This window comes from Vitis vinifera, chromosome 15 (assembly GCF_030704535.1).
Source record: "Vitis vinifera cultivar Pinot Noir 40024 chromosome 15, ASM3070453v1".
NCBI classification, from domain to species: Eukaryota; Viridiplantae; Streptophyta; class Magnoliopsida; order Vitales; family Vitaceae; genus Vitis; species Vitis vinifera.
Genome location: NC_081819.1, coordinates 2,284,078 through 2,304,325, shown reverse-complemented (window position 1 = coordinate 2,304,325; position 20,248 = coordinate 2,284,078).

Below are 20,248 nucleotides of genomic sequence, written 5' to 3'. Positions count from 1 at the left end.
AACTGGTCTAGATGGACCCGTGGATCGGAAAGCATTAGGAGCTCGACCGGTCGATATTGTCCTTCAGCCATTGGTCAACCGGTCGAACCTTTCTTCAGCCGGTCGCGCACACCCTACTGGATGAGAGAGAGTGCATTTTGGCACCCTCGTCCGGATATAGACCGGTCGATCAGTTTAGGTCGACCGGTTCCTGGAGGTTTGGACGAGCTACTGGATGAGAGAGGGTGCATTTTGGCACCCTCGTCCGGAGATAGACCGGTCGATCATGTTCGGTCGACCGGTTCCTGGAGGTTTGGACGAGCTACTGGATGAGAGAGGGTGCATTTTGGCACCCTCGTCCGGATATAGACCGGTCGATCATGTTCGGTCGACCGGTTCCTGGAGGTTTGGACAAAATTTTAAAATTTTTAAATAATTCTTAGTTTTATTTAAAAAATCAAAATGTAATATAATTAAGAAGGGGCTCAAATTAAAGTAAGAGGTTATTTTTAAATTTGGACAAAATTTTAAGAAATGATAAAACAATATACAAGTTATTAGTACTTAATTTATTTAGAAAACAAATGATTTCTTTTCTTAAATGCTAATTTTTCATATAGTGGATTTTTTAACTTTGGAAAAATATAAATGATTGGGATAGTATGGTTATATATAAATTAAGGGGACAATTTTCAGCCAAATTTCCGATGGTGGAACCTATTTTAGATTAGATATTTGACAACTGACAACAGTTTGAGAGAGGTCAAATCTTGGAATGGTGATGCTTCTTGGGATAAAGTTACCAGATCTTTCCAATGACAGATGTGCAAAGCCTTGAGACCAGGAAGATGAGGCCACTTGGGGAAACAGGTTGCCTTTGAGATGTTTGAAATGACCAAAGAGTTTAGAGAAGTCCTCCTTGGTATTGCCCCCACTACCAGTGTTTCATCCTCGCATTCATCCACGATCAAGTGCTCAAGATGTTGGGAGTAATCTCGGGCTGAGAGAGCTTCCAGTAAATTAGACCCACCAATCTCCATCTTATCTGGGGTACATATTTGAGGTAATACCTTCAGCTTTGGGCAACAATTAATCTTCAATACCAAAAGACTAGAGAATGACTGCTTCACTTCATTCAAATCTTCCAGAACAATATTGTCAACTAGCACGAGAACTTTCAGAAGTCGGGTCACAACAAGGGTGTTGAGAGAGACGCAATGTTTGATCTTTAGATCTTCTAAATAAGGAAAGTGGGATGGCAACTTCATCAGATTGCGGCAGTAACTGATCTTTAAAAAAACTAGGGAAGGGTACTCCCTCAATTCCTGTAATTCTTCCAACTCCTGCATTCCTTTAATGTTGATTTTTTCATATAGTCGCAATTTTTCATATGATCTGAAAGATGTAAATGATTGGGATAGAGAGATGGACATTTGTATTAGTGTTATACTGCGACCGCTTCCTACCTACAGGGAAGGGGTTGCAATGGTACCTCAAGTCAACCTCAAGTCAATGAAAAAAACTAGAAGCAAAGGCCAAGCCAAGTTGCTTATTGGATACATTACTCAGTGGGAGAACACCTAAATTCAATTAATATAACATTCAAGCCTTAAAAATTATTTTGATAAAAATTATCTTTTTAGTTATATTACCATAATTTTTATTTTTCCAAACCCAAAACCATTCAATTTATGAAAACTAAAACAAAAACAATAAATATTATGACAAAGTAACATGTTCTTGATGTGTGATATTGTTTTGTTGTGATTTGTTTTCATTTTTTAATTAAATATCTTTATTTCTTGAATTTACATTTTAATTATATTCATATTTATTTTTTATAAATCGAATAAATTCTTCATATACAAATATTAATAATCAAATAGGCTAAATAGACAAAGGAATTATAAAAGGTATTAACTTAAAAACCTTATATTTTCTGATTCCTATTTTTAAAAATAAAATTTTTTTATGTAAAAAATAGAAACTTTTTATAAAAGGTATTAACTTAAAAACCTTATATTTTCTGATTCCTATTTTTAAAAATAAAATTTTTTTATGTAAAAAATAGAAACTTTTTATAAAAGGTATTAACTTAAAAACCTTATATTTTCTGATTTCTATTTTTCAAAATAAAAAATTTTTATGTAAAAAATTGAAAATTTTTATAAAAGGTATTAACTTAAAAACCTTATATTTTCAAAAATAATTTCTAAAAATTTTAAAATTCAAGCTAATAAAACTCACTTAAAAAAATAAGAAGTTTTTAGGATTGCTTTAAAAAAACCTTTAAAGCGCCATATTTTATTATGTTGGATTCCTAAAAAGTTTGAAGCCAAAAAAAATAAAAAAGAAAATATAAGGAAAGAGAAAAAGTTAAAGAAATTTTATATGGTTGTTTGTGGAAAAATTGAGGACAGAAAATAAATTATTAAGGTAGCGCTTGGATATATATTTTTATTTTTTACCTTTAAGAATAAAAATATTTTATAGAAAATGCATATATTGTTTTTATAAAAACTATTTTATAAAAATATTTAAAATATACGGAGTAAGGCAACCCCACAAAAAGTGAATATCACAAGTGTTTTGCATTATACCTATTAAAAAGTGCAGAACACCATGGAACATGTTACTGAGTCAACCGGTTCATATCCGGTCGGCCGGGGTGACGTTTAAAAAACCATTCCGTGCTTAATTTCTTCAGTGTTATCCTCTGGCAGTCGAAGGGATCCGCCGATTGAGCTGCCACACACCCACTTTGGACGCGATTCCAGCTGTTGCAAGCCTTCGGAGTGAGTTTTGAGGGGTGCGGCTTCACATTTCGGACCTAGGGCGTGAGGTTTGGCAGTGGTCCTCCTTCAGCGCGCGTCACAAGTGGGTTCTCTTCTCTTCCCGCGCGCGTCACAGGCTCTTTCATTGGCCTTGGTTTGACATAGGGGTGGCCCTTTGTAGTGTTTCATGGCGCCTAGGAGAGATAGGGGTGCGTCGAAGGCACTGGGCAAGCGCCCTGCTCAGGCTTCTCAGGACGGTCAGGCGGAGGCTCGCCGAAAGGCGAGGTTCGACACCGGCCTTTTCACTTCGGTCGACGAATACCAAAGGTACAAGCAGCATTTCGTCCAGAGGAAGGTGGTTGCAGGGAGAAACATAAATTTCGCCCATCTACAACATTTCGGGTTTGAGAGCCTCTTTGCACGCATGGGGTGGCTGCCCTTAGTCACTATTTCAGAGCCCATTTTTCCGACATTAGTCAGGGCATTCTATTCCCGCGTGACATTTGGACATGGAGGACCGATCACTTCGACCGTTAGAGGGGTTCAGATCCATCTGGACCCGGAGAGCATCTGTCGGATTTTGGACATTCCTCCTGGTGGACTCCGAGTATATGATGCCAAGACCTGGCCGACGGTGCCGGGTTTCGATCCGAGAGAGGCGATTCAGAGGATCTGCGGCCTTGCAGATGCCCCAGGGTTGGGCAAACCATCGGCCCATAGCCTGACAGTGACCTGCCGAGTCCTTCACCACATGATAGCGTACATCCTCCTACCACGTGGCGGTCATCGAGATGAGGTTTCCTATCTGGAGGCATTTCTGATTGATTCGATTATGACGGGGAGACGTATTGACGTCGGGTATGTCATGATGATGCACATGATGGCATGCTGCGAGAGGCCCAAACGCATTCTCCCATATGGCCGCTTCATGACACGAGTGTTCAAGGATGCGGGGGTGGATTTGAGCAGGGAGCAGGAGGTCGAGGCGCCCAGCAGTTATGACACATATGATGAGCAGTCGATGGCGCGGATGAAGTTGGAGAAGGCCCCAGATGGGTCATGGATTAGGAGGGCGGACCGACCAGTACCACATCGACAGGCAGAGGAAGACGAAGAGGAGGAGATTGGGGAGATGGAGGGTGGGGTACACCCTCAGACGGATTTTGAGCATAGAGAGGCTGAGTTTGATATCCCTCCACGCCAGACTGAGGGTGGCCACATTGACCCGACTATTTCAGATGCGGTGATGACTGAGACGGGTTACACAGCGGGACCATCTGGTCAGCCATCATTTACTGAGCCTCATTACACCCATACATCACCTGGCCAGGCTCCTGACGCCGCTGCGCATGAGCATTGGATGGAGTTGTCTGCGCAGATTACCTCACTTGGGACTCGTATTGAGGAGCGCATGGATCAGCAGCAGGCTACGCACGAGCATATCCTACAGAGGCTTGATCGCCAAGAGCGTCAGCATGAGGAGTTGATGGCGTACCTCCGCGCCGTGTTCCCACCGCCACCCGCTGCACCTTGATTGCATTGAGACCACGTCGTTATTTTGTTTAGCTTGCAAAACTGGGACATATATATTTTGTATTAGCATACGTATATTTTGAGTTGTGTCAGCATGCAAATGTTTTTTATTTCGTTTTAATTTGGATTCAATATATATATATATATATATATATATATATAAGCAGCTATTTACTTTATTATATGTTGTTTAGTAATATTTACAAGATCGCCAAGTCATCTCATCCATATTAAGAGGTACTGAACTTTAACATTCGGAAAATTACCTAAGTCCATGAGTAAGCAATGAACAACTCATCAACTTGGAAGGAGTTAGACCTTTTATGCAATTTATCATGCACCCAAATGTGTAATGTAAGTGAAGTAGACTTGAATGTTCAAAATAATTAAGACACATAAATATAATAGTAAAGGGTTACCAAAAGCATAAATATAAATGAAATAATATACTGTTTCATAATGTCATGTTTTTCAAGGCTACATTGTAATGATGTATTAGATAAGTTTGAACTAATCCCACATTACCAATATTAGTCATGTCATTGCATTGTTTAACAAGTTGATTTTCTTAGAACATCCAATATAAGGAAAAATATTCCATTCTCTCATGAAATGTTAGTTCTCAAAATAGTTTTAGAACTGATAAAATTTTTGAAGTAATAACTTTGAAAAAAATTTACATATTTGCATATTTTGTGTCTCTTGTAATAGTGAGATGGCATAAAATTTTTGAAGTAATCCGGTCGACCGGTTTACAGCGACCGGTCTACATTATATGAGGAGTTTTTACACAACCGGTCGACCCCCTATCATTTTCCGGTCGACCGGTTACCTGTATTAATCTTTAATTAGTTGTTTTTGAAGTTGAAAAACTATTTTATATTTTTTAGAATTTTGTTTTTCAAAACAGTTGTCAAATTCACTCTAAAACCCTATTTGTTAATTGTTTTCAAAACCAATTTTTTATTTTCTCGGAAAAAATTGACAATCAATAAATAATTTTATACTCTTAGATGTTTAAAGATAGAAAAGTTATAAATTATATATTTTAATTGTTTTTACTTGTTTTTTAAATATTATTATATAAATATAAAAAATATTAAAAATAAAACATTACAAATAAATTTTTTTAAAAAAATATATTTAAAATTTTTTTAAAAAAAAAAAAAAAGTTAAAAAAATTTCAAGTTATCAAACAAAATGTTTTACAAAACATTAAAAAACATTTTCAGAAACTCCTGGTGTTTCCTCTTTGGACTTCTGTATTGATCACTTCAACAGGGATGGGTTCGCTAGAACTTGAGATTTCACAATTTTTCTATGTTCTGCACATTAATACATTAATGGGCAAAAAGTATTTTCATTACAGATTTCTCTGTACACGAAGACAGATCGACCCTTCTTATAACTTCAATTTCATTGTACAGAAACATCAAAACAGTAATAAATAAGCCAACAAAACTGTTGTAAACCACATTCCTAAGCCTCATTTCAAGATACATTCCATTGGCATTTCACCCTTCTACTCAAGAGTCAGCTGACAATATTCAATAGCTTCAGCATCTAAGAACCAGAGCATTGGTGTCAAAAGCCGGGTTTGTTTCTTCTCCCAGGAGCCCGAATCAATGTCTAGCTTGGACTCAGATAGAGGGCAGCCAAACTAGGATCAAAGACAACATGGTAGGAAGGGAGAACCCTGCGTCGTTCCGTTAACACTTTTAACATCTGTGGAGTGGAGCAGGATATAGGTCCAGTGGCTGATATCTCACCCGATCGTTGTGAGGCAAGGGTCCCTCCTGAAGAAATTGCAAGCAAATAGACGTTTATTACCATCACTACTAACAATAGAGCCAAACTCCATGGAAGAAGGTTTCAGAAACAGAAACAAGCACGATGCAAAGTGAGAAAACAAGTAGCATGAGGGATTGGAAAGGCATATAAACCAAATAAGATCATCCACAACTCAATATACCAATATCTTGCAAAGAGCACAGAGAACATTATGGTTAATTCCATGTTTGTTTTAAACACCAACAGAAGTTACTAGCAGCATAAAAATCCGTTTTGTACATAAATCTAAACACATCAAATTATAAAGTGCATTCATGATTAATTTACATTGTGAGCCTATTAGAAAAAAAACGTAGCCTGCTTATGTAATCAATCTAGATAGAAAGAGAAGTTGAATTTTCAGTGATGCTTATGGGTACATACCAAGTATGAAAGCCTTTTCTCTTGAATATAAACACTTGATTTATAAATAGAAAAAGACCCAACATAATCCTTCCCACATGGTCCTTGAGGAATGTGGAAATCCGTTTCCCATCATCAACCACACTGACATGTAATGAAACCATGTAATGGGTTAGTTGAAAATCATAACAATGTGTCTAAATAAAGTGCAAATCATAAAGGTAAAACAAGTATCATGGAATGAGCATTACTAGATTTGAATTCCATGTCCCAAAGAATTTTCGTAAGCCTTGCTTCCAGCTCATATCAAGGGCGAGGTTTAGGAACCTTAAGTCTACTGACAGACAGCCAAGTTCAAAATGCAACTGTCTTCACTTCTATTATAAATTTCCTCCTTTTATTTGTACTTTGTATTTTTATCCTGATGAATTTTGCTTTCCTGAGTGAAGCTTATTTTCCCCATTTGTTCATTTTAAAGCAAACACATAATAAATGCAAATAATCATGCACCAAAGCATGCAACTCCTTAAGTGCTGCCTCAAATAGTATTGTGTCTTCTAAATATAATTTTTTTTAATCAATGGAGGATGTCCTCGAAGGATCAGTTTGAACTTATAACAAGTTGATGTTAAGTACAATTACCTTCGTGATCTTTTCTAGGTCATCCCTTCCTCCATCAGTTATCTCATCGCCAAACACAACACGTTCAGCACATCGGCCACAATGAGCAACCACCATTTGCATTTGAAATCCTTCAAGATAGACACCCTTGTACACCCTTGTACTTTTAGTACATTTGCCTTGTACACTTAGTGTAAATGCCTTGTCCACTCACCAAATCCCTAATAGGTACATATTTCCAAGTGAATATGGGTGGGTAACCAATGTTTCCATTACCATGGACTAGGGAAAATGACACAAAAGGTGACCCAAATTTCGGTTCATATTCATCATTACTAGGGAAGCTAATAGGATGAATGAACATGGTAGACATCAATTAAATTGCATGCAATGCGTGTGTTATCAAGCAACATGTGTGAGGATTGTTCCCCACGTTTGGAAAAAGTAAGATAGACACCCTTGTACACCCTTGTACTTTTAGTACATTTGCCTTGTACACTTAGTGTAAATGCCTTGTCCACTCACCAAATCCCTAATAGGTACATATTTCCAAGTGAATATGGGTGGGTAACCAATGTTTCCATTACCTTGGACTAGGGAAAATGACACAAAAGGTGACCCAAATTTCGGTTCATATTCATCATTACTAGGGAAGCTAATAGGATGAATGAACATGGTAGACATCAATTAAATTGCATGCAATGCGTGTGTTATCAAGCAACATGTGTGAGGATTGTTCCCCACGTTTGGAAAAAAGTAAGATAGACACCCTTGTATACCCTTGTACTTTTAGTACATTTGCCTTGTACACTTAGTGTAAATGCCTTGTCCAGTCACCAAATCCCTAATAGGTACATATTTCCAAGTGAATATGGGTGGGTAACCAATGTTTCCATTACCATGGACTAGGGAAAATGACACAAAAGGTGACCCAAATTTCGGTTCATATTCATCATTACTAGGGAAGCTAATAGGATGAATGAACATGGTAGACATCAATTAAATTGCATGCAATGCGTGTGTTATCAAGCAACATGTGTGAGGATTGTTCCCCACGTTTGGAAAAAGTAAGATAGACACCCTTGTACACCCTTGTACTTTTAGTACATTTGCCTTGTACACTTAGTGTAAATGCCTTGTCCAGTCACCAAATCCCTAATAGGTACATATTTACAAGTGAATATGGGTGGGTAACCAATGTTTCCATTACCATGGACTAGGGAAAATGACACAAAAGGTGACCCAAATTTTGGTTCATATTCATCATTACTAGGGAAGCTAATAGGATGAATGAACATGGTAGACATCAATTAAATTGCATGCAATGCGTGTGTTATCAAGCAACATGTGTGAGGATTGTTCCCCACGTTTGGAAAAAGTAAGATAGACACCCTTGTACACCCTTGTACTTTTAGTACATTTGCCTTGTACACTTAGTGTAAATGCCTTGTCCACTCACCAAATCCCTAATAGGTACATATTTCCAAGTGAATATGGGTGGGTAACCAATGTTTCCATTACCATGGACTAGGGAAAATGACACAAAAGGTGACCCAAATTTCGGTTCATATTCATCATTACTAGGGAAGCTAATAGGATGAATGAACATGGTAGACATCAATTAAATTGCATGCAATGCGTGTGTTATCAAGCAACATGTGTGAGGATTGTTCCCCACGTTTGGAAAAAGTAAGATAGACACTCTTGTACACCCTTGTACTTTTAGTACATTTGCCTTGTACACTTAGTGTAAATGCCTTGTCCACTCACCAAATCCCTAATAGGTACATATTTCCAAGTGAATATGGGTGGGTAACCAATGTTTCCATTACCATGGACTAGGGAAAATGACACAAAAGGTGACCCAAATTTCGGTTCATATTCATCATTACTAGGGAAGCTAATAGGATGAATGAACATGGTAGACATCAATTAAATTGCATGCAATGCGTGTGTTATCAAGCAACATGTGTGAGGATTGTTCCCCACGTTTGGAAAAAGTAAGATAGACACCCTTGTACACCCTTGTACTTTTAGTACATTTGCCTTGTACACTTAGTGTAAATGCCTTGTCCAGTCACCAAATCCCTAATAGGTACATATTTACAAGTGAATATGGGTGGGTAACCAATGTTTCCATTACCATGGACTAGGGAAAATGACACAAAAGGTGACCCAAATTTCGGTTCATATTCATCATTACTAGGGAAGCTAATAGGATGAATGAACATGGTAGACATCAATTAAATTGCATGCAATGCGTGTGTTATCAAGCAACATGTGTGAGGATTGTTCCCCACGTTTGGAAAAAGTAAGATACACACCCTTGTATACCCTTGTACTTTTAGTACATTGGCCTTGTACACTTAGTTTAAATGCCTTGTACAATGGCAAAAATTTGACATACCTAAAACTAATAGCGTGCATATGGGTGAGCTACCATGTTCCAATGTGATGCCTAAGGGAAAATGGGGAAGGGAAAAGGGGGAAGTGAAATACAATATAGGTTCTTATTCATCATTATTGTCGTTGGTCATCCAATCAACATGTATGAAGTAATAAAATTGAAGGGGATGAGTGCGTCATCAAGGAATGTGTGTGAGGGAATGTTCCTCATCCTTTCAAAATGGAAATGATTTTAAACATTGCAAATACTTCAACATAGGTACATTTGTACACCCTTGTACATTAAGCACAGGTACCTTGTACACTTAGTGTAAATGTCTTGTACACAGACATAAATTCCATACAACCACTACTGAATGTATACTCATGCATAGGAAGATTCAGAGTTTTCACTCTGGTGACATGGCATTTCACGTTTACCAGCTGTGAAACCCATTATTTTACAACAATTTGAGTTGGAAATGTAAAGGCCATTTTCGTCTGTTAACATTTGATATCCTTATCATTAATTAGGTCAGTTAGATGGACCATTTCTTAATTTTTGGGCCCAGCTGGGCCCAAAACACAATTCTCCTGTGTTTTGTTTTTTATACTACAATGAGATCGGTTTCTTAATTAAGAAACATGTGTCGGTCAAGAAAGATTCACGGTATGACTTATAATAATCAAATACGATAAACCCTAGATGACAACATGCACAAAATATATACACATTGATGATTCTTATCGTATAATAAATCCCGAAAAAAGACATGCATCGTTTGTAGTTAGAGCCTAACCCCTCATCAACAATGGATGAAACAATAAAACATGAGCTAAAAAAATGTTAATATGGTTGCGTGCTTAAAAAACAATATCACAATGTATTGTAAGTAGGTTTTACGAATGACACAAGCTTGATTAATTAATCAAAAACCCGATCACCTACTAATTACACAATGCATGAACGGTACACCTAAACTGACTGCATTGTCATGACCCAAAATGGAATCACATGGATTGAGCTCATTTTCATGAATAAATCAAGCATTTTTACTCGTTTCATTGATATAATCACCGTAGTAGACCTAGACTCATTGTGATATCATGGTCGGAGATCAATCAAATGATATGAGATCATTTTTCCAATCGCATGCTAATACACCAAATCTCACTGCATTGCAGTGAACCGAAACCTAATCACATAAAATGAGCTCATTTTCGTGAAGAAATCTAGTGTTTCTAATAGTTTGATTGATATAAATTACAATCATGCTAATACACCAAAACTCACTGCACTGCCAGGACCCGGAATCAAATCGGACCAAATGAGCTCATTTTCATGAACAATCTGACCATTTTCAAATCCTTTGATTCACATAATCACACCAAAAGAGCTCATTTTCCCCTAACAAATCGCCCTCATTCAAATAATCAATAATACAGCTAAACTCATTGCAATGCCATGACCCGGAATCAAACCAAATAAAATGAGTTCATTTTCACAAACAATTTGTTTGATTACTACATCTATACTCACTGCACTGCCATGACCCAAAATCAAATCACACCAAATGAGCTCATTTTCATGAAGAAATCGGCCATTTCGAATCTTTGATTAACATAATCATACCAATAACACACCTAAACTCACTGCAATGCCATGACCCGGAATCAAATCAGACCAAATGAGCTCATTTTCATGAACAAATACATCAATTTCATTAGATTCCATTAACATAATTGTAAATGGGTAGAATTGGATAGAAAATTTTCGGTATGCAATGCATATATGATATTAAAATGATCATAATCAATGGTGAATGTGATTGAAAACTAAGAATTAAAGAAATGACTTTGGTCGGCCCATTTTTCATAAATAAATTTAAATCATGCATGAATCCACCCATTGAATACACAATCTAACAACTAGCCCCTAATCAATCAGTCAATTAATCATTCATTCAATCAATTAATTAATTAATTAATCAATCACTGATATATTTATATATTTACAACCTAAATTCATCAAAATATTCAGCAATTAAGCATAGTTCTTCAAGGTAATCTCATCAACATAATCCAAACCTTATAATAAATTTCTGAGAATCAAAGCCATATACGAGAAAAAAATTTCTCAAAAATGAAGATGAGAAAAAACTCACCCAGAATATATTTTCTGCATTGCCAAACAAATAATCTGAAGCTTTAGGCCCTAAAATCTTCACCAAAACACATAAAAAATTTCCTTCAAAGCAAACAAAAATGGCTCAGTGAAACTGCACTCTGTTTTCTCTCTCTAAAAACCCTTTTGTGTATACAGAGAAAACCTTAGTTCCCTCTCAAGTGTCTCTTTTTAGGAACTATGTCGAAATCCCATAAACCAGAAAAGGAGAAAATCCTGTTTGTTTGAGCGGAAAATGGTTTCTCGGGTGGGAAAAAGTTGTGAGCTTTCGTGAAAAAGGAGTGAACTTTGGTGGAAAAGGGGCAAACTCTGGTGAGAATTGAAGGAAAGAATGGTGGGACGAGTAAGAATTGGCCGGAGAAGAGTTGGGGTTGAACGGAGAAACTGAAACTCTGGCAAGAAAGAGAGTAGAAGGAGAGGGTATATGTGAGTGGTTTTTAGGAAGATTCAGAATTTTCACTCTGGTGACATGGCATTTCACGTTTACCAGCTGTGAAACCCATTATTTTACAACAATTTTGAGTTGGAAATGTCAAGGGCATTTTCGTCTGTTAACATTTGATATCCTTATCATTAATTTAGTTAGTTAGATGGACCATTCCTTAATTTTTGGGCCCAGCTGGGCCCAAAACACAATTCTCCCTATAATTATATGGAATTAGACCAAAGGAAGAGGCAACAAACGAAATTACATGAAAGCTTCCCAAAGAGCACAGTTTTTGACATTCAATATTGATTGTAGCGTAAACATATACGCAAATCAAATACAAGATATATTTCAAAATTTAATGAAAAAAAAATGAAAAATTGACTTTTCAATTATTTTGTTGTTATTTTCTGAAAAACACAAAACAAAAAAGAAAATTATAAATAACTCATAAAAAAATCTAAAATATCTTATGTATCTATAATATTTTAAATATAATTGTTTAATATATAAATTTATTTTTAAAATTAATAAAAATAAAAATATTAGTTAAAATTAACGAGGTAACTATATTAATTTGATAATTTAAAATATAATCTTAATATTTAAAATAAAAAATAAATAATAAATTTTAAGTAAATAATTTAATTTTTTGCAAGCACAAAACAAATAAATTCTTTTCAATTTTTTATTTTTTATTTTGAAAATAGAAACCATTTTTAAAAATTAAAACAAAAATCCAACATTTTCTTAAAAAAAATCTTATCTACAAGGGACACCGCTCAACACATCCAACCTCCATATTCTTCATTCTTTTTAATGAACTTGAGAATTGAGAAATGAGAATAATTAGGTTTTGATTTTAATAATATTTTCATTTGAGAGGTTTTTCATGGAAGCTTCCAAAATCAAAATTGTTGATTTCTAAGGACCTGTTTGACGTTCAATATCAGCCTTACATCTAGGCAAACCAAATACAAGATATATTTCAAAATTTAAGAAAAAAAAATAAAATTTTGTCTTTTTGATTATTTTGTTGTTATTTTTTGAAAAAACAGAAAATGAAAAAGAAAATCTTAAATACCTCATAAAAAAAATATAAATATGCGAATTGGGATGCACAATTTGATGAGCTGAAAAAACCAAAATCATATTAAAGTTTTCAAACATAATTTTATTTTTGCAAAAAAATACTTTCAAAATATATCTTTTAATAACTTCTTTTGAAAACATTTGGAAACAAACAGTTTCACTTGTACTTTCATCTGTCTCATTTTCTTGGTTTCACATCACATATGGATAAATTGGTTTCACGTTACATACAAACAAAAAGGGTAGATGATAAGTTAAAAGAGGCAAAAATTAAGGTGGTGTTTGGTTTTTTGGCTTTTTACTGAAAATTATTTAGTTTTAGAATTTAGGTTGTTTGTTTTTTTTACTTTTTCATGACTTATTATAAATTTTTTACTAAATAGAAAAAGCTAAAATATATGACTTTTTTTAAATAGAAAAAATGACACAATAATTTTTTTTACTTTTTAATACTTAATAGAAATAAAATATTACAAAAACAAACAACCTAATATTTAATACTATTAAGTATTAAAGTTCCATTTAGAATTAAGTGAAGAAACAAACATCACCTAAATGTTAAAGGTTAAAAGTAAAGTGATGAAAAGATGTTTAATATCTTTAAATAGAAAACATAAATGATGTTTTTAATTTAAATGTTATTAAACATGTTCAATAATTTAATTTTTTTTAGACATGCAAAATAAAATAATTTTTCAAAATTTTCACAGATGTTGAATATTTTTGCCATAAAACATGGGTCAACCATCAGTATACTGTAAAGCATTGTAATACACATGGATGCCTAATACCCACAATTATTACGTCCTTTGGAGTAGATCTTGCACACTGCCTTTCAAGTCAGATATATTGCTTCACCTCTCCATATCTCCATCTCATCTCTGTGTACGTCTCAACAAGTCTAAATTGCTTATCCACAGCACAACCATGCCTATTCATTTTCCCATTATATTTAACTTTCAAGGAATCAACCTCCCACAACTACAAAATCGCATGGCCACTACCCGTTCCGCCATTCTCGCCATTCTTACCCTTGTTGTTCCACTGCTTCTCGATCTCATTGAGTTGAAGTTCCAGCATAACTCCATCTCAGTATTTGAAGCCCACCCCATCACCACCAAGGTGGCTATTGCTGCTTTACAATTATTTGGCTTGTCATTCGGGCTTGCGTTCACCTTGGAAGAATATTTTGCTCATCTCTCTCCTATTCCAGCCGCTCTCCTCCGTACTAGCATGGTGTTTTCTGGTTCCCTCTTAGTGGCTTCATTGGTATCAATCTTGTCCTCGGATGAATGGCGACCTGTAATATATGTCATCTACGTCTTTCTTTCACTTGGCAACTACTTGCATAGGCTCGTCCGAAAGGGGTGTGGGTGCGTTCAAGGGATCATGGAACAAAGGCATGTGACAAGAAGACCTGCAATTTTACCCCTAACCAACATGGATACCATCACAGAGTCCGTACAGATACAAGCAGATCCATAGCTTCTATGAGTCTTCGTACCTGAGTAAGAGTATGTTTGATAGTGATTTTAGATACTTTTTATCACTTGAAAATTTTTATCTTTAAGATGTTAAAAACACTTTTTAAAATCACTTTCAAACACTCCGTACAAATGGAGTTGATGATTACTAGCTGTAAGCTGGGTTAGATTTCCTAATATTATTCAGAACCCCAAACCCAGGTTTTGTTGGTTTTTAATAATGTAATTTTATGTTGTTGTAATGAAGAGTTTCTGGATATGCATTATTGTTTTTTCTTCAATGTCAACTGCCATTTTCTTCTTCAAAGATTCTGCCCTGAACAGTACACAATTCCAAGGAAAGGGAAAAAGCAACAACACAAGGATGCTTGCATTGGCCCATCCAAATTTGGGGGGACCATCAAACATTCAATTATAAAAAAGAATGTTTGCAAAGAAAGAAAGGGAGAAAGTTAATTGGAATTAAAAGAGATTTTGTATAATTTGTGAAGACCAAGAGCAACTTATGCATATTAAAAAGAAAAAAGGAAAGGAAGTCAAAAAGGCTTATTTGCTTTCCTAGTTCCTAATGCTGCCTGCTCTGCATGTCACAATTCAAGTAATTAGCATAAATATTCATTGAATTTTTTATTAAATAAATCCAAGATAATAGAATTTAACTATTTTAAAAAATTATGAAAAAGTAACTCTCTCAGCCATCTCATATTTTTAAATTTAAAAAAAAAAAAATTTTAAGCATATAAGATAGATTTACACTTTTTATACAAAATATTGTATTTAAAGTTACATATTTTCTATAAAATATTCTACTTAATTTTATATAAAAGTTTCTATGGAGGAAGTGAAACCACATACTGAATTTTTTATACCAGAAAATCCAACATTATTAAGAAAGGAATGATTAGAGAACATGAATTTGGAAATCTTTAATCCAAATGTACTTAACTTTTCCTAAAGTTCCTTTCTCCATTAAATCAAAGCCCTTGGATTGGATTTGCTCAAATCTTAGGAGTACTTCAACATTTCAACTGTACAACAAAAAGAAATGAACATTACAAAAAGTATATCAAATGTGAATGCATAAGTAACATCCAAAGAATTTTGCACCAATGTATATCATTCCTTCATTTCAGTTCCCTTTTCCATTGAAATCAAAGCCCTTCCATTAGACCAAACCTTTGAAGGACCTATATCGTCCAACAGTCATCAATTCCTGATGTCCAAATACTCTTTTGCCTAAATGGAAGAGTGCATGAGTTTCTTAAAATAGAAGTTCTGATAATTGAAATTTTGAATCTAAAAATATAGATGGACGAAGTCCCATAGGATTATTGTTGGACCTTGGCCAAAGGCACCAAACAAGGTCTTATTTGACAAAAATTCACTTCATGTAATCAAATTCATTAAAACTACATATTCTAGCTTCACATATAGTAATTTCCAAATGTGAGACTAACTAGCTAAGGGGCAAAAGAGACGGATTTTTCAATTACTTGAGAAGATGAAATCTGCCTCATAATTTTGGAGCATACATTTCCTTAACACTTACTAGCTTAGAAAAATATCAGCCATATGTCAAATTTAGGTGAGTATATCTTCTTGCTTGAGCTTCTGTTGCCATGGGGAACATTAGGGTTATATTTGGTTCCTGAAAAATACTAATAAAAAAAAAAATGTAAAGGAAAATGATTTTTTCATATTTGATTGTCCTATAAAAAATAAAAAATAAAATCAAACATAATTAAAACTTATGTATTTTTAAATTATTTAATCTTTATATTGATGAGTTAAAATAAATAAAATGAGTTTAAAATAACAAAAATAATAATTTATAGAATTTTAATCTATTTTTTATTTTTCTTTACTTAATTTTTTTTTCTTTCTATTTTTTTTTTTTTTTTGTATTTTTTTTCCCTTCTATTTTTCCCCTAATTTTATGAAACCAAACATAGCCTATGTGTGTGATAAAGAGAACTTGACAGCTAAATATCTCCGGTTTCCATTGAAATATTCTCAAACAAACTTAATGGTGTTACTTGGACCTTAACAGGTTTGTACTTTGATGTTCAGAATACTCAAAATTCTGCCAAGTAGTCAAACATCTTAAAAGTCTATTATTTCTGCCAAGTAGTCAAACATCTTCAGAGTCTATTATGCAAAAAGTAGGAACCTGACAGTTTGAAAAAATTGAGGGACAATTGTACTTGACGCCCACAATGACATGAAAATCAAGAATGGAAATATTAATGTATATATGTTGATACTTTGATTTGATGAATATATCAAATATATCATAAATATATCGATAAATATTTTTAAAAAAAATATCAATAAACTTAAAATTGATTAAAATTTATAAAAATACAAAAAAAACTTCATAAGAATGTAATTAGAAGTATAATAGATATTTTAAAGTTGTTTTATTAAAAAATTTAATATATGTATAATATAATTTATCATATTTGATAATAATATCATATGTATCGATAAAAATATAAATTTTATAAATATACATTTATTATTAAATTATATCAAATATTATTTGATAATAATATTATGATATTTTATTATAATATGTCTAATTTAAAAATATATGTTAATATTAAAATTATGATCCATTTAATTCAATTGTATTAAATAATATAAAATAAATTATGACATATGTACAATTTTTTAAGATTTAATTAATTCATTAATGATATTGAAAACACTATGAAGAAAATTATTATGATAATTTTTATATTTTTAGTAATCAATTAAAAGAAATTTTTGTATTTAATTATAAAATAATTATATTTAATTTGCGCTCTAAAATATTCTTTTAAAATTTTCTTTACATGATGACTTTGAATATATATTTTAAGTGCAATCTATTTAATAGGGTAAGGTTGCCGTGGTGATCGGATGTGTTGAACCCCAAACCTTTTGTTTGGGGATCGATATATCGGCCATTTTTTGGGGATTTTTGTAAAAATTTCTCCCCTCCGATTTTTCTCCACAAAATATTGTATCGACCCCTCCCGATACATGATATATCGACGATACATCACGACATTTTCCTCCTTGGTGAAAATTGAAGTTTAATGTCAAATTAATCTTTTTGAAAAAAAAAAAAAAACAGAAATAGACCCTCATTAAAAATATTTGTCTATTTAGACTTTCTCATCATATATCATTTCACATGTTTTTCACATGTTTTTTTTTTTAAATGTTTTGAGTGTATAAAATCATTGCTGATGACTATGGTTTTAATTTTAAATTTAAAACTATAATTAAAATTAAAACCATAGTTATCAACCGTGGGTTTAAAATGAAAATAATAATAATAAAATTGAATTTGATGTTGTATGGAAAGACTATTTTAACAAGTATTTTCGATATGAGATTGGATTGATAATTTTTTTTTTCAAAAGAAACTATTTTGATCAAAAACTCTGAAAATTGAGTCTAACATCATCCGAGGTTTCATAATTCGGACCAACACCTAACAAAGTTATGAAAAATGAGTTTAATGCCTAAAAAAATTTTTTTAAAAATAATTAGGTGACTTGTTTAAAAGTGGATATATTTCAAATTATTTTTAAATAAATAAAAATAATACCAATTAATTTAAAATTTTTGATTTTTTTTTTTCAAATATTTTTATATTAATGATTCAAAATCCATTTTCCCCATTAAAATATACCATTACTAAAAATTAGTAGTTTGTGTAAAAATAAATACACTTAGCCTTAGAATTATTTAGATAATATTGAATGTGATAAATGTTAATTTATTAATTTGTCAGTCCATCTAATTATAATTATTTTCCCTTTTATTAATCTTTTAAATTCCTTTAAAAAAATTTTTAATTGGCATATGGTTTACATTACCCAATTTCATTAGTCATCAACTTCCCTTGGTATTAACACCCACAATTTTTATTTTTTGTCAATTTTTTTAAACTGAAAGCCTATAATAAAAATAGGTGGTCATGACATTACTTATATACATATATTTCTAGAATTACAATTAATAACACCACATTTGTGTTTAAAATTTCCTTTCACATACTTCCAAATTATAAATAAGAATGCCCTTAAAGAAAGAAAGGAAGAAAATCAGTTGGGATTGAAGGAGCTGTTCGTTAAAACTTAATATTTATTACTTAATGATTTAAGTTGTTTTTAAACTAAATTATATTTCAATTGTTAACTTAAAACTTATTACTTAATTCTTATTTTTATTATTATGATTGTTTGATAAAGTTAACTTAAAAGTTATTCTAAATCATCAAATTAACATATTTATCCTCATAAATTATAACTAGGTTATAGGTAAAGTAATAATGAAGATTGTAGAATAGTAGAGGAAATCACAAAGGTAATTAAACCAAGTTGAGTAAAAAAGTAAAATAAAAATGTAGACTAAAAAATAAGTTAATTATTTTTTATTATTATTTAAATTTATTTTTGACTTTCAGTCATCATTAAATTATTTTGTCAAATATATTTAATTTACTTAATGACTTAAATTAAGTTAAATCACTTTGAGTTATTAAATTGGTTTACCAAACACACACGAAGTTTAAGGTTTTATATAATCTGGTCAAGTGCAACTTATTCAAATTGAGAGAGAAAAAAAAAGAACAAAAAAAAAGACCTTTTTGATATTTATCCTTCAAAAGGCATTATTTTCCTTTCACCAGTATTGGGCCAATCTTGAATGGATGGGACAGGCTGGTCTTAAACTTAAGAGTGGGCCTAATCTCAGGCCCAGTTTCAAACCAAGCAAATTTTAGTCGACTTTCATTGAGTTAGGCCGGTGGTTATGATTGATAGGCGTAGCTTAAGCTTGGCCTATCATTGAGCTGCAACCATGATCCCCGATCGTGACTGCTTTGAAGTGGAAAACAGGATGGCACAAAAGGAAAAAGGAAGTGGAAGAGATAAAAGAGAAGACAATGAGAATAGGGTGGTGTGTTTTTTTTTTTTTTTTAAATTCTAAATACAACTTTAGGTGGTGTTTGTTTTTGTACTAAATAAAAAAAGTTAAAATATTTAGTTTTTTTTATTCAACTAAAAATAATATGTTAATATCAACTATTTATTATCAATATATTCAATTTTATTATATTGATTGATATCAATATATTACTTTTAACTGAACAGAAAAAATAAAATATTTTGATTTTTTATATTCAATAAAAAAACAATCACCTTAAATATTATTGTTAAGTGGTTATTTATTTTTATAATATTTTATTTACATTAAGCATTAAAAAAACCAATATTTTACAATTTTTTATTCAAACAAAATTTATAATAAATCATGAAAAAGTAAAAAAACAAATAATTTAAAGTTTGAAAGCAAATTGTTTTAAATAAAAAGTTAAAAAAAACAAACATCCTATAGAATTATTGCTTTTTTGAAAACCAAAAATAGATGAAGAAAGAAGACAAGAAATTATGTATAAAAACATATCTTATTTTTGTTAAAAGAATAAAAATAAAATTATATAAAAACTATTTTTTTTCTTGGATCTTGGGCATTTCGAGAAGGTAATCCGAAGTTTTCCTTCAGCATCCATTGAAGA